Source organism: Coregonus clupeaformis, chromosome 5 (genome assembly GCF_020615455.1).
Source record: "Coregonus clupeaformis isolate EN_2021a chromosome 5, ASM2061545v1, whole genome shotgun sequence".
NCBI lineage: Eukaryota > Metazoa > Chordata > Actinopteri > Salmoniformes > Salmonidae > Coregonus > Coregonus clupeaformis.
The window spans coordinates 23,715,330-23,730,005 of record NC_059196.1 but is presented as its reverse complement, the minus strand read 5'-3'; the positions used below and the strand labels follow the sequence as shown (position 1 = coordinate 23,730,005).

The window sequence follows — 14,676 nt, the reverse complement described above, 5'->3', positions numbered from 1 at the left end:
CCATCCAGGTGGACAACCTGCTGGCGGCCAGAGAACGTCCTGGAGGGGGCCTTCCCGTTCCAACCCCCCCCCCCCCAACTCAGATCACGAGCTGATGGAGCTGGGTGGAGCGGAGATCCGGGAGAGCGTAGGACGACAGCGCCAGTGTCACTCTGGTGGCACGAGAGGACATTTCACTGCACGATGTCGTCAGCGTTCTTTTGGGTCTGGAGGTGGCAGGCAGGGCACTCTTGCGTCACCCCAGGTATCGAACACCCACACTCGTTCAGAGCCCTCTGCTGCGCACTGTACCCTACGCATCCACTTTCCTGATTACATTGTAGTTCCCCAGTGTAAGGCGCTGGTCGATTCAGGCGCAGCTGGGAACTTTATGGATAGGTCATTTTCACATAGTCTAGGCATTACATTGGTTCCCCTATCCATTCTACTCCCCATCAGAGCACTTGACACTCGACCATTAGGGTCCGGGTTCGTTAGGGAGGTTACAGCACCAGTCACTATGGTTACACACAAGACTCATCGAGAGCAAGTAACTTTTTTTATTTTTGAGTCTCCTGATTTCCCTGTTGTGTTAGGTCTTCCCGTGTAGCTCAGTTGGTAGAGCATGGCGCTCCAGGGTTGTGGGTTCGCTTCCCACGGGGGGCCAGTATGAAAATGTATGCACTCACTAACTGTAAGTTGCTCTGGATAAGAGCGTCTGCTAAAATATAGATGTTAGGACTCCACAACCCCACCTTTTCATGGCCGCAGAGGGTTCTCACGGGGTGGTCGCGAGAGTGTCAGGGTAGGTGTCTAGGTGTTGGTGCAACCACGGTGGAAAGTCCATACAGTACCTCCACCGTGCACATTCCCCCCGAATACCTCGATTTGGCGCACGCGTTTTCCAAATCGCAGGCGACCAAATGACCACCTCATCGGGCGGCGGATTGCACGATAAACCTCTGGGTAGACGTTGTGCCTCCCAGAAGTCATGTGTATCCCCTGTCACAGGCTGAAACGGAGGCTATGGAGACATTCGTCTCCGAGTCCCTGCGCCAGGGGTTTATACGTCCCTTCACTTCGCACGCCTCCTTGAGTTTATTTTTTGTAAAGAAGAAAGACGGAGGTCTACGCCCTTGCATTGATTACTGATCACTGAACAAGGGGACGATACAATTTATTTATCCTCTACCCCTCATTCCATCTGTGATCGAGTCAATGCATGGGGCGCGCTTCTTCACAAAATTAGATCTCCGGAGTGCGTACAACCTGGTGCGTGTCCGAGAGGGGGACGAGTGGAAGACAGCATTCAGCACAACCACGGGGCATTACCAATACCTGGTGATGCCTTACGATTTGATGAATGCTCCATCCGTCATCCAGTCCTTTGTGAACGAGGTGTTTCGGGACATGCTTTGTCGCGGTGTAGTGGTCTACATCGATTACATCCTGCTGTATTCTGCTACGCACGCCGAGCATGTGTCCCTGGTTCGCAAAGTGCTGGCCCGACTGTCATGACCTTTCTGCCAAGGCAGAAAAGTGTCTGTTTTTCCAACAGTCGGTCTCCTTCCTCGGATACCGCATTACCACCTCAGGTATGGAGATGGAGGGAGAACGCATTTCAGCCGTGCATCATTTGCAGACTCCAACCACGGTAAAGGAGGTGCAGTGCTTTATTGGCTTTGTCAACTACTATCGGAGGTTTATCCGGGGCTTTGGCAAGGTCGCAGCTCCCATCACATCTCTGTTGAATGGTGGGCCGTCCCGGCTACGCTAGTCTGCTGAGGCTGACTGGGCCTTCAGTAACCTGAGGGGTCTGTTCACCTCAGCCCCGGTGCTGGCCCACCCCAATCCATCACTACCGTTCGTAGTGGAGGTGGATGCGTCCGAGGTAGGGATAGGCGCTGTCCTATCTCAACGCTCGGGCACGGCACTCAAGTTCCGCCCCTGTGGCTTCATCACCAAGAAGCTCAGCCCAGCGGAGCAGAACTACGACGTTGGTGACCGGGAGCTGTTGGCTGTTGTCCGAGCCCTGACCGTGTGGAGGCACTGGCTCGAAACACCCTTTTCTCGTCTGGGCGGACCACCGTAACCTGGAGTACATCCGGGCATCGAGGAGTCTGAACCCTCGCCAGGCCAGGTGGGCCCTATTCTTCACCTGATTAGATTTTACACTATCATACATCCACGGTACGAAAAAACATGAAGGCAGACGCACTGTCACGGCTGTATGACACAGAGGAGAGGCCCAGTGACAACATCCCCATACTCCCGGCCTCCTGCATTGTGTGCGCCGGTAGTGTGGGCGATGGACGCGGACATAGAGCGGGCGGTACGCACAGAGCCATCTCCACCTCAGTGCCCAGCTGGGCTGCAGTACATGCCGTCTCTTGTCCATGACCGTCTGATCTACTGGGCACACACGTCCCCCTCCTCTGGTCACCCAGGTATCAGCTGTATGGTGTGCTGCCTGACCAAAAAGTACTGGTGGCCTACCTTGGCTAAGGACGTGAGGGTGTATGTCTCCTCTTGCTCGGTGTGCGCCCAGAGTAAGGCATCTAGGCACCTCCGAGCGGATAAGTTACAGCCCTTACCAGTTCCACAATGGCCATGGTCCCACCTGTGTATTGACTTTCTCACTGACCTTCCCCTCTCTCAGGGTAATACCACCATCCTGGTCGTTGTGGACCGCTTTTCAAAAGCCTGCCGCCTCCTTCCTCAGCCCGGTATCCCCACGGCCCTGCAGACTGCGGAGGCCCTGTTTACTCACGTCTTCTGGCACTACGGGGTGTGAGAGGACATAGTGTCTGACCGGGGTCCCCAGTTTACATCCAGGGTCTGGAAGGCATTCATGGAACGTCTCGGGGTCTCGGTCAGCCTGACCTCTGGGTTTCACCCTGAGAGTAATGGGCAGGTGGAATGGGTGAATCAGGATGTGGGTAGGTTCCTGCGGTCCTACTGCCAAGACCGGCCGGGGGAGTGGTCAGTGTTCTTGCCATGGGCAGAATATGCCCAGAACTCTCTACGCCACTCCTCCACTAACCTATCGCCATTCCAATGTGTTTCAGGTTATCAGCCGGTTCTGGCACCATGGCATCAGAGCCAGACCGAAGCTCCTGTGGTGGATGACTGGTTTTGGCGCGCGGAGGAGACGTAGAACGCTGCTCACGTCCACCTCCAGCGCGCCATGCGTCGCCAGAAGGCCAACGCTGACCTCCACCGCAGTGAGGCCCCGGTCTTGGTACCGGGTGATCGGGTCTGGCTCTCCACCCGGAATCTGCCCCTCCGCCTGCCCTGCCAGAAGCTGAGCCCGCGGTTGTGGGGCCGTTCAAAGTCCTGAGGAGGATAAACGAGGTTACATATAGGTTATTACTCCCTCCAGATTACCTTATTAACCCCTCGTTCCATGTGTCTCTCCTCAGGCCGGTGGTGGATGGTCCGCTCCAGGAGTCTGAGGTGCGGGAGTCTGAGGGGGCCCCGGCATACTCCGTCCGTTCCATCCAGGATTTCGAGGCGTTGACTGGGGGACCTTCAGTACCTCGTGGAGTAGGAGGGGTATGGTCCGGAGGAGCGGTGTTGGGTTCCGGTGAGGGATATCCTGGATCCCTTCCTATTGCGGGATTTCCACCGTCGCCATCTGGCTCGCCCTGCTCCGTGTCCTCCTGGCCGTCCCCGAGGCTGGTGTCGGCGCGCTGCTGGAGCTGCGCGTCAGGGGGGGGGTACTGTCACGACTTCCTCCGAAGCTGCCTCCTCTCCTTGTTCAGGCAGGCTTCGGCGTTCGTCGTCACCGGCCTTCTAGCCACTGCCGCTCCTCATCTCATCTTTCCATTTGTTTTGTCTTGTTTGTTACACATACCTGGTTCATATCCCCTCATCAGTACCTGTATAAGTGTTCCCTCTGCCCCCTTGTCTTGTGTGTGATTGTTTATTGTGGAGGATAGAGAAGCTCGGTGGAGCTCCATGTATTTTGTATCACCGGTATATTTCCCCGTGTGCCTTGTAATTTCCAATGTGCCTGTTTTGCGCGCTGGAGTGTTTTGACACATTACTGCATAACTCTGTGTTTCGCAATTTAGTCTGCCAATAAGAATGCGGTGGTTGACAGAGTCGAAAGCCTTGGCCATGTCGATGAAGACGGCTGCACAGTACTGTCTATTATCGATCGTGGTTATAATATCGTTTAGGACCTTGAGCGTGGCTGAGGTGCACCCATGACCAGCTTGGAAACCGGATTGCATAGCGGAGAAGGTACGGTGTGATTTGAAATGGTCGGTGATCTGTTTGTTAACTTGGCTTTCAAAAACTTTCGAAAGGCAGGGCAGGATGGATATAGGTCTGTAACAGTTTGGATCTAGAGTGTCACACCCTTTGAAGAGGGGGATGACCGTGGCAGCTTTCCAATCTCTGGGGATCTCAGACGTTATGAAAGAGAGGTTGAACAGGCTAGTAATAGGGGTTGCGACAATTTTGGCGGCTATTTTTAGAAAGAAAGGGTCCAGATTGTCTAGCCCAGATGACTTGTAGGGGTCCAGATTATGCGGGGGGGGCATGGGCAAGTTGCAGCGGAGGGTGCAGAGCTGGTGGCCGGGGTAGTGGTAGCCAGGTGGAAAGCATGGCCAGCCATAGCAAAATGCTTGTTGAAATTCTCGATTATTGTAGATTTATCGTGGTGATAGTGTTTCCTAGCCTCAGTGCAGTGGGCAGCTGGGAAGAGGTGCTCTTATTCTCCATGGACTTTACAGGTCCCAAAACTTTTTGGAGTTAGTGCTACAGGATGCAAATTTCTGTTTGAAAAAGCTATCCGTTGCTTTCCTAACTGGTTCCTAACTTCCCTGAAAAGTTGCATATCGCAGGGGCTATTCAATGCTAATGCAGTACGCCACAGGATGTTTTTGTGCTGGTCAAGGGCAGTCAAGTCTAAGGAGAACCAGGGGCTATATCTGTTCTTAGTTCTGTATTTTTTGAATGGGGCATGTTTATTTAAGATTGAGAGGAAATTACTTTTAAAGAACAACCAGGCATCCTCTACTGACGGAATGAGATCAATATCCATCCAGGATACCTGAGCCAGGTCAATTAGGAAGGCCTGCTCGCTAAAGTGTTTTAGGGAGCGTTTGACGGTGATGAGGGGTGGTCGTTTGACCGCGGACCCATTACGGATGCAGGCAATAAGGCAGTGATCGCTGAGATCCTGGTTGAAGACAGCGGAGGTGTATTTAGAGGGTAAGTTAGTCAGGATGATATCTATGAGGGTGCCCATGTTTACGGATTTAGGGTTGTACCTGATAGGTTCCTTGATAATTTGTGTGAGATTGAGGGCATCTAGTTTGGATTGTAGGATGGCCGGGGCGTTAAGCATATCCCAGTTTAGGTCACCAAGCAGTACAAACTCTGAGGATAGATGGTGGGCAATCAATTCACATATGGTGTCCAGGGCACAGCTGGGGGCTGAGGGGGGTCTGTAGCAAGCGGCAATAGTGAGAGACTTATTTCTGGAAAGGTGGATTTTTAGAAGTAGGAGCTCAAACTGTTTGGGCACAGACCTGGATAGTATGATAGAGCTCTGCAGGCTATCTCTACAGTAGATTGCAACTCCACCCCCTTTGGCAGTTCTATCTAGACTGTAACGATCCCGGCAGTCTGAGTCGGGTCCTGTCTGTGTACTAGTTTTTCCGCTCGTGATCTCCAGTTTCCCGAGGGTTCTGGAACGCTCCCTGCCTGGTTGCCGGGCAACGTTGCTAGGCGGGGAGCTCTCTTGATTTCCGCACCTGCATCCCATCAGCAATCTGCACACCTGGTCCTGATCATCACCCTTCTTAGGCTCTGGCCTAACATCCATTCCCTGCCGGATCGTTAGCCATGAACAGTATGTTTATCAGCGGATCAGTCTTAGAGCTTAGAGCATTAGTTTTGTTGTTTTGCACCTTGGTTGCTTGTTGTATGCTTACCTCCGTTTTGTTCTCCCTGCAGTCACTCGTCCGGAACCTTCACCCAACCTCTGCCTGATGGTCGGCGGCTGCCGAGCCATCATTGGACCAACTACTGCACCCTCAACAACTCATCCACGCCGCCCGCTCTGTTCCCTGGATTATTCAGCAGCACTCGTGGATCAGTTAAATAAACACTCACCTTTGACACCACTTACCTTGTCCTGGTCTGCTTCTGGGTTCTGGCTTAGTAAACCGTGACAGAACGATCCGGCCAGTAATGAACCCAGCGGACCTGGACTCTGTTCGCCATGCCATTACCCATCAGGAGAAGATGTTGGGCCATCATAGCACGGTACTACAGGAGATCGCGTTGTCAGTTCGGAACCTTTCTACCGGTCTGACGGAGGTCCAGAACCAGCACAAGTTTCCGGTGGAGGATCCACTACCGGTTTCACCCATCTCGCCTGCCGCTTCTGGAGCTGTGTCCTTCCGTGAGCCCAAGGTTCCGACGCCGGATAAATATGAGGGGGAGCTGGGAAGATGCCGTTCCTTCCTTATGCAGTGTGGATTAGTGTTCGATCTACAGCCCTACTCTTATGCCACAGACAAAGCTAGGATAGCCTTTGTGATTGAGTTGCTGCGTGGTCGAGCGCTGGAGTGGGCTTCAGCCGTTTGGGAACGACAGGATCCCTGCATGGCTTCATACCAGGGGTTCACGGCCGAGATGAGGAAGCTCTTCGACCATTCCGTCCGAGGGAGGGACGCAGCTAGGCGCCTGTTTTCGCTTCGCCAAGGAACTCGCAGCGTGGCCGACTTCGTGATCGAGTTCAAGACGTTGGCTGTGGAGAGTGGGTGGAATGAGGAGTCTCTGCAAGCGGCCTTTTACCAGGGTCTGTCGGAGCAGCTCAAGGATGAGTTGATCTCCTATCCGGAGCCTAGTGACCTGGACAGCTTGGTAGCCTTGTCTATTCGGGTGGATAATCGAGTCCGAGAGCGAAGGAGGGAGAAGCAATGGGTCCCGTCCAACCGATCAGCTTCTCAGGTTCCAGTCGGGTCGGGGATTGGACCAGAATACGTCGATCATCGTCCACCACACAGGATTAGTGGAGAGGTCCTGTCTCCCGATTCTGAACCCATGCAAGTGGGGCGGCACGGGTTAACCAAGGAGGAGCGCCAACACAGACGTAGGACTAACTGTTGCCTCTACTGTGGTGGTTCGGGACATTACCTCGCCACTGGTTCCCGGCGGTCGTCAAACTGCGCGGCTCGCTAAAGTTGGGAGGACTTTTAGCGAGCCAGTTTCGACCTCTCAATACCTCTGTCAGACCCGTTTCCCGGCTACCCTTATGAACAGGAATCAGAGCTTAGCGATTAACGCTTTTATCGATTCAGGTGCCGATGGAAGCTTTCTTGATGCCGAGTTGGTGGAACAGCTGGGGCTTTCCAAGGAGCAATTGCCGGAAGCCATTGAAGCTACCACTCTGGGACGGCAGTAGTCTGGCACGTATCACGATGAGGACTGAACCGGTTAAGATGCTGTTGTCGGGGAATCATTCTGAGATGATTTCATTCTTCATTCTGCCGTCTTCACATGTTCCTCTGGTCCTTGGATACCCCTGGCTGAAGGAACACAATCCCACGTTCGATTGGGTGACGGGCAAGGTAACGAGTTGGAGCCTTGATTGTCATGCTAACTGTCTCAAGACTGCCTGTCCCCATTCGGTTCCCAGTCAGGTGATGGAGGCTAAACCCCCAGATTTGTCCCTGGTTCCCGAGACATATCACGATTTGGGGGAAGTGTTCAGTAAGCAGAAGGCTCTGTCACTCCCTCCCCACCGACCATATGATTGTGCCATCAACCTGTTCCCTGGAGCTGTCTACCCCAAGGGAAGGTTATACAGTATCTCCCGACCTGAACGTGAGGCTTTGGAGACCTACATCAAGGAGTCCCTAGCTGCTGGTCTCGTTCGCCCCTCGTCATCACCCCTGGGGGCAGGATTCTTCTTTGTGGGTAAGAAGGATGGCTCTCTTCGACCGTGTATTGATTATCGGGGGTTGAATGACATCACGGTCAAGAACAAGTATCCCCTGCCCTTGATGAGTTCTGCCTTCGACTCCTTACAGGGTGCTACGGTGTTCACCAAGCTAGACCTACGCAATGCGTATCACATGGTCCGGATCAGAGAGGGGGACGAGTGGTTGACGGGTTTCAATACACCGATGGGTCACTTCGAGTATCAGGTGATGCCGTTTGGACTGACCAATGCTCCAGCGGTATTCCAGAGTATGGTGAACGACGTCCTGAGAGATATGATCGGTCTCTTTGTGTTTGTTTACCTGGATGACATTCTGATCTTCTCGAAGGAACCTTCCGACCACGTCCAGCATGTCCGGCAGGTTCTGCAGCGATTGTTGGAGAATCGCCTGTTCGTGAAGGCCGAGAAGTGCGAGTTTCACGCCCACACGACATCCTTTCTCGGGTACATCATCTCCAGGGGAGAGATTAGGATGGACCAGGAGAAGGTTAGAGCGGTTCTGGAATGGGCCCAGCCCGTACGAGATTGCAGCTCCAGAGATTTTTGGGGTTTGCGAATTTCTACCGCAGATTCATCCGGGATTACAGCCGTGTGGCCGCTCCGTTAACTGCCTTGACTTCCAGTATCAGGACCTTCAAGTGGAATCCGGAGGCGGATCGAGCGTTTCTGGATTTGAAGAGGCGATTCACCAACGCACCGATTCTCTCTCAACCGGACACGGCCCGTCAGTTCGTCGTTGAAGTGGACGCGTCTGATGTGGGAGTTGGCGCCATCCTGTCGCAGCGATGCTCCACGGACAGTAAACTCCATCCCTGCGCCTACTACTCTCGTCGCCTTTCGCCTGCGGAGAGGAATTACGATGTGGGTAACCGGGAGCTTCTCGCGGTGAAACTTGCCTTGGAGGAGTGGCGCCACTGGTTGGAGGGGGCGGAGCAACCGTTTATTGTGTGGACTGACCACAAGAATCTTGCTTACGTGCAATCGGCTAGACGTCTCAACTCCCGTCAGGCCAGGTGGGCGTTGTTTTTCGGACGATTCAATTTTTCCCTGACGTTCCGACCTGGATCTAAGAACGGCAAGGCGGACGCCTTGTCCCGGATGTTCTCCAAGACGGAAGAGAGTGGGTCCAAGACCGAGACAATTCTCCCCGGAACTGCGTCGTGGGAGCAGTTATGTGGAAGATTGAGGAGGAGGTGATGGCGGCCCTTCGGACGCAGCCCGGTCCCGGTAACGGTCCACCCGGGTCGGTTGTTTGTGCCTGAGTCGGTTCGTCCTGCTGTCCTCAAATGGTCCCACGCCAGCAAGATGGCTTGTCACCCTGGCGTGGCTCGGACGATGGCGTTTCTTCGCAGACGTTTTTGGTGGCCTGCCATGGCCGAGGATACTCGGGGTTTTGTTGCTGCCTGTCCAGTGTGTGCGCAGAATAAGAGTACCAATCGGCCCAGCTCTGGACTACTTCACCCCCTTCCTATTCCCCGCGACCATGGTCGCATCTGGCCCTGGACTTTGTCACTGGGTTGCCCGCTTCTGAGGGGAACACGGTCGTTCTGACTATCGTGGACAGATTCAGCAAGTTCGCCCACTTTGTGCCAATTGCCAAGCTTCCCTCTGCCTCGGAGACGTCCGAGATCCTGGTTAGGGAGGTTTTCAGGGTCCACGGTTTGCCCAGTGATATCGTTTCCGACCGTGGCCCTCAGTTTACCTCTGCTGTCTGGAAGTCCTTCTGTTTGGCCATTGGAGCTACAGTCAGTCTCACATCTGGTTTTCACCCCCAATCTAATGGTCAGGCGGAGAGAGCCAACCAGAAGATGGAATCCACGCTACGCTGCCTGGTCTCTTCCAACCCCACCTCCTGGGTCTCTCAGTTGCCTTGGGTTGAGTATGCCCACAATACTCTCCCCTACATCTGCCACTGGGATGTCTCCCTTCCAGTGCCTGTATGGCTACCAACCTCCCTTGTTCCCTTCTCAGGAGAAGGAGCTCTCAGTGCCTTCTGTTCAGGCTCATATTCGGTCGTTGCCACCGGACCTGGCATCGGGCCAGAAAGGCACTCCTTAGAGTTTCGGACCGGTATCAGCTCCAGGCGAATCGTCGCGGATCCCCGCTCCCACCTATACCATCGGAGATAGGGTCTGGTTGGCCACACGGGATCTTCCTTTACGGACTGAGTCTAGGAAGTTGTTACCGAAGTTCATTGGTCCGTTTGTGGTGGAGAAGGTGATCAATCCGGTGGCAGTTCGACTCAAACTACCGAGGACGCTCAGAGTCCACCCCACCTTTCATGTCTCCTGCCTCAAGCCTGTTTTCCTCAGTCCTCTGTTGCCTCCTCCGCCTCCTCCTCCTCCTCCTCGGATGATCGGAGGTGGTCCTGCCTACACGGTGCGACGCATCATGGATTCCAGACGGCGGGGCCGGGGTTTCCAGTATCTCGTGGACTGGGAGGGGTATGGTCCTGAAGAGAGGAGTTGGATTCCGCGGCGACAGATCCTAGATGCTGACCTCATTCGTGACTTCTACCGCCTCCATCCTGGCGCTCCGGGAGTCCGCCCGGTGGCGTCTGGCCGGAGGGGGGGTACTGTAACGATCCCGGCAGTCTGAGTCGGGTCCTGTCTGTGTACTAGTTTTTCCGCTCGTGATCTCCAGTTTCCCGAGGGTTCTGGAACGCTCCCTGCCTGGTTGCCGGGCAACGTTGCTAGGCGGGAGCTCTCTTGATTTCCGCACCTGCATCCCATCAGCAATCTGCACACCTGGTCCTGATCATCACCCTTCTTAGGCTCTGGCCTAACATCCATTCCCTGCCGGATCGTTAGCCATGAACAGTATGTTTATCAGCGGATCAGTCTTAGAGCTTAGAGCATTAGTTTTGTTGTTTTGCACCTTGGTTGCTTGTTGTATGCTTACCTCCGTTTTGTTCTCCCTGCAGTCACTCGTCCGGAACCTTCACCCAACCTCTGCCTGATGGTCGGCGGCTGCCGAGCCATCATTGGACCAACTACTGCACCCTCAACAACTCATCCACGCCGCCCGCTCTGTTCCCTGGATTATTCAGCAGCACTCGTGGATCAGTTAAATAAACACTCACCTTTGACACCACTTACCTTGTCCTGGTCTGCTTCTGGGTTCTGGCTTAGTAAACCGTGACATAGACTGAACATTTTGTAGTTGGGGATGGACATTTCTGAATTTTTGGTGGCCTTCCTAAGCCAGGATTCAGACACTGCTAGAACATCAGGGTTGGCGGAGTGTGCTAATGCAGTGAATAACTCAAACTTAGGAAGGAGGCTTCTGATATTAACGTGCAGAAAACCATGGCTTTTACGGTTACAGAAGTCAACAAATGATAGCTCCTGGGGAGTAGGAGTGATACTGGGGGCTGCAGGGCCTGGGTTAGCCGCTACATCACCAGAGGAACACAGGAGGACTAGAATAAGGATATGGCTAAAGGCTTTAAGAACGGGTCTTCTAGTGCGTTGGGTACAGAGAATAAAGGGGGCAGATTTCCGGGTGTTGTAGAATAGATTCAGGGCATTATGTACAGACAAGGATATGGAAGGATATGAGTACAGTGGAGGTAAACCTAAGCGTTGGGTAACAATGAAAGAGATAGCATCACTGGAGGCACCGATTGAGCCGGTCTCGGCGTGTATGGGGGGTGGAACAAAGGAGCTATTTGAGGCAGTTTGAGAGGGACTTGGGGTTCTACAGTGAAATTGTATAATAAGAACTAACTGGAACATCAATAGGCAAGGCATATTGACATAGGAGAGAGGCATAAAGCAATCACAGGTGTTATTATAGAGAGCTAAGACAACAACTGGTAATGGTGATGAAAGTTTGGGCTGAGGCTAAACAGATAAACAGGACAGGGTACCGTGTAAAGGAACAGCCCAGCAGGCATGAGCTGTGCAGCTGACTGATCATAAGGTCCAGTGAACAGCAATATGTGAGTCCGAGAGCAGTTTGAATTGGTGCTACAGCACAGCGAGCAGGAAGCACGGCTGTTGTTTGCGTGTGCTAGCGGGCCGGGGCTAGCAGATGGATCTTCGTGGTCGTCGCAACGGGAAGCCTGTTGAAACCACAGACGATTACGTCGGCAGACCAGTCGTGATGGATCGGCGGGGCTCCATGTCGACTCTAGGAGGTCCCGTCCGGTTGACAGCGCGGTAGATAGCCGGGAGATGTGCCTAACTCGAGGCTAGCTCAAGGCTGATTAGCCAACAACAACATCCATTTGGTTGCAGCTAGCTAGTTGCGATGATCCGGTGTTAAAGGTCCAGTGATTCAGTGATTCCGGCAGAAAATCTGGGTTGATAATGCGCTGTGCAGACAGTGCAGACTGGCCGATAATAGTCCAGGCTAGAGCTGGCTGGTAGGTAGTACAGGCCACGGACAATGTTGAGAAACCGCTAACGGTGGCTAATAGCAAGTAGCTAGTTAGCTGGCTACTCCCGTCCGGTAGACAGAGAGGTAGATAGCCGGGATATGGGCCTGGCTCGAGGCTAGCTCAAGGTTAACTGGTGCTTGCTTCGGGGGCAGTGGTGATTAGCCTACAGCAACATCCATTCGGTTGCGGCTAGCTAGTTGCGATCCGGTGTTAAGGTCCAGTGATTCAGTTATTCCGGCAGAAAATCCGATGTTCTGGGTGAAAACCGCTAACGGTGGCTAATAGCAAGTAGCTAGTTAGCTGGCTAGCTAGTTTCAACTGGAGATTATAGATAAAGGTGTGTAAATAATAGAATCCGTTCCACATTGAGTGAGGCGGGTTGCAGGAAAGTATATTTAGTAGAAGGATGAAAAGTGTGATAGGGAAATATATACGTAAAATACAAAAAAAATACAAAAAACAGGCTATTTGCATGGACACACAAAAGAGAACACGACCGCACTGCTACGCCATCTTGGATCGAATCAGTAATCAGTGTGTCTTTGACCCTATAAAACGGAAGTTTGAACAGGCATCAGAGTATGTGAGCGGAGTGGAGCTGGAGCAGACCGATCCCAATTTGACTGGAGCGCGGAGCAAGATTCCCAAAGGAGATTCCCAAAGGCTGGAGCGTCAGCCTTCTCGCCTGCTCCAATTTTGCTCCAGTAGCGCTCCAAGTAGCGCTCACTTCACGAGCTCAGAGCATGCCCGGCCCAGCATGCGTTTGTATTCTACCTGTGTGCTGCTATAGCCCCTTTCTTTAGCTACTGTCATGGAGTTCGCTAAATATGTTCAAAAAAGAAACACACAGGTGCAAAATCAAGGTGACTTACAAAGATGAGGACCAAGCGCAAGAGAGGGAGTGCGGTGATGTAGTGTCCACAACTAAAGAATCATGGAATCTGAAAATACAAGTATTCTGAAGCATGATGTTGTACTTACTACGTGCACATGCTAAAATAAAGGAATAAGGTGGGTAGATAACTAAGTGTGTCATTGTAGCAAAGTATTTATAAACAAAAAATCTGATCTCTTAAACGTTTCGTTCATTTTTGTTCTATTATCTATGCAATAAGCCATAATTGATTTTGGCCCAATAGGCCTGGCATATTCCCACATTCAAGAAGCTTTCCATTTTGATTGGGTTATTTTGCCTAAAAACCTTCAGGCCTAGCTATAGAAAAATAAAAATAAACAACTATGCATCTCTGCCCAGCCTGTCAAGAATGTCCAAAAGGATGTTTAGCATCCCCAGTGGCTCTGAAAGTGTGGAGAGGATATTCTCTGCTGCTGGCCTGCTCTCCAGGCACCATAGCATGAGCCTGAAGCCACAGATTTCAGGCTCATAAAATTCAAAGGCACTAATGTCATTTTTCGTTTAATTTGCATTAAGTTCTAAGTAAGTCACAGCCTATATATGCGAAATGTATAGACTATAATGATTTAATACAACAAAATGTTGTTTAAGTGCTGAGCACTTTATGTCCCTACCAGCCTATTGTGTCGCACTCACAAATGTTTCACAATGTATTTCTTTGTAGAATAGCCTTAAAATAATATAAATAATATAGCCTAAATAATTAACTTTCTTATGCTCCCTGTCTGGCTCCTGACCTATTTAGAGTGTGTATATGCTGTTTAATATGACATGTAGCCTATTTGAAATGATGTGTGCTTCTTACATTCAACTTTTCAGGTTTCTTCAAATACTGGTTTGTTTTCAATACTTAAAAACCAAACGGTATGTCCAGGCAGTCACAAAAATAGATGGGTATTTTTTAAATTGTGATTTTAATGAATGGAGCCAATTTGAAGCAGCTGGTTTTTTTTGGTGAGCGCAGAGCGGTTTTTAGCAGAGCAGTTGGAAAGAAGGTGGCTCAACTCCGCTCACATACTCTGACAGGCATGTGTGAAGACAACCTACCTGTACCACGTGTTTGGTGCCTGAATGTAGTTGTCCAAGGTAGGCCTTGATTTAACCTGCTATTTGTAATTATACTAAAATAATCATGCTCAATGTATTCCATCATGCGGGCTAAGAAAACAACTAAGGTCCATGGTATGAGGAGAACCGGTTCCTTTATTGTAAGTTGGAATGTAATGTTTGTAACTTATGTTATTGATGATTGTGAACAGTGTTTCAGTGAAGTCAGCCGCTGTTCTTTTGACTTCTAGTTTTGTTAAATAGAATAAAGCACTCCCTGACGAAGGCCATGCAGCCGAAACGCGTCGGATGTTTCTATTGAACATGCCATACTAATAAAGGCATTTTAATTAATTATATGAAGAGTGCCTTGGTCCTCCTTTC

General features: G+C 51.7%; 1 pseudogene; it reads left to right on the top strand.

Annotated features, from left to right (window-relative positions):
- The window catches only part of LOC121557382, a 33,416-nt pseudogene that overhangs the window by 18,407 nt on the left and 333 nt on the right, over positions 1–14,676 (top strand).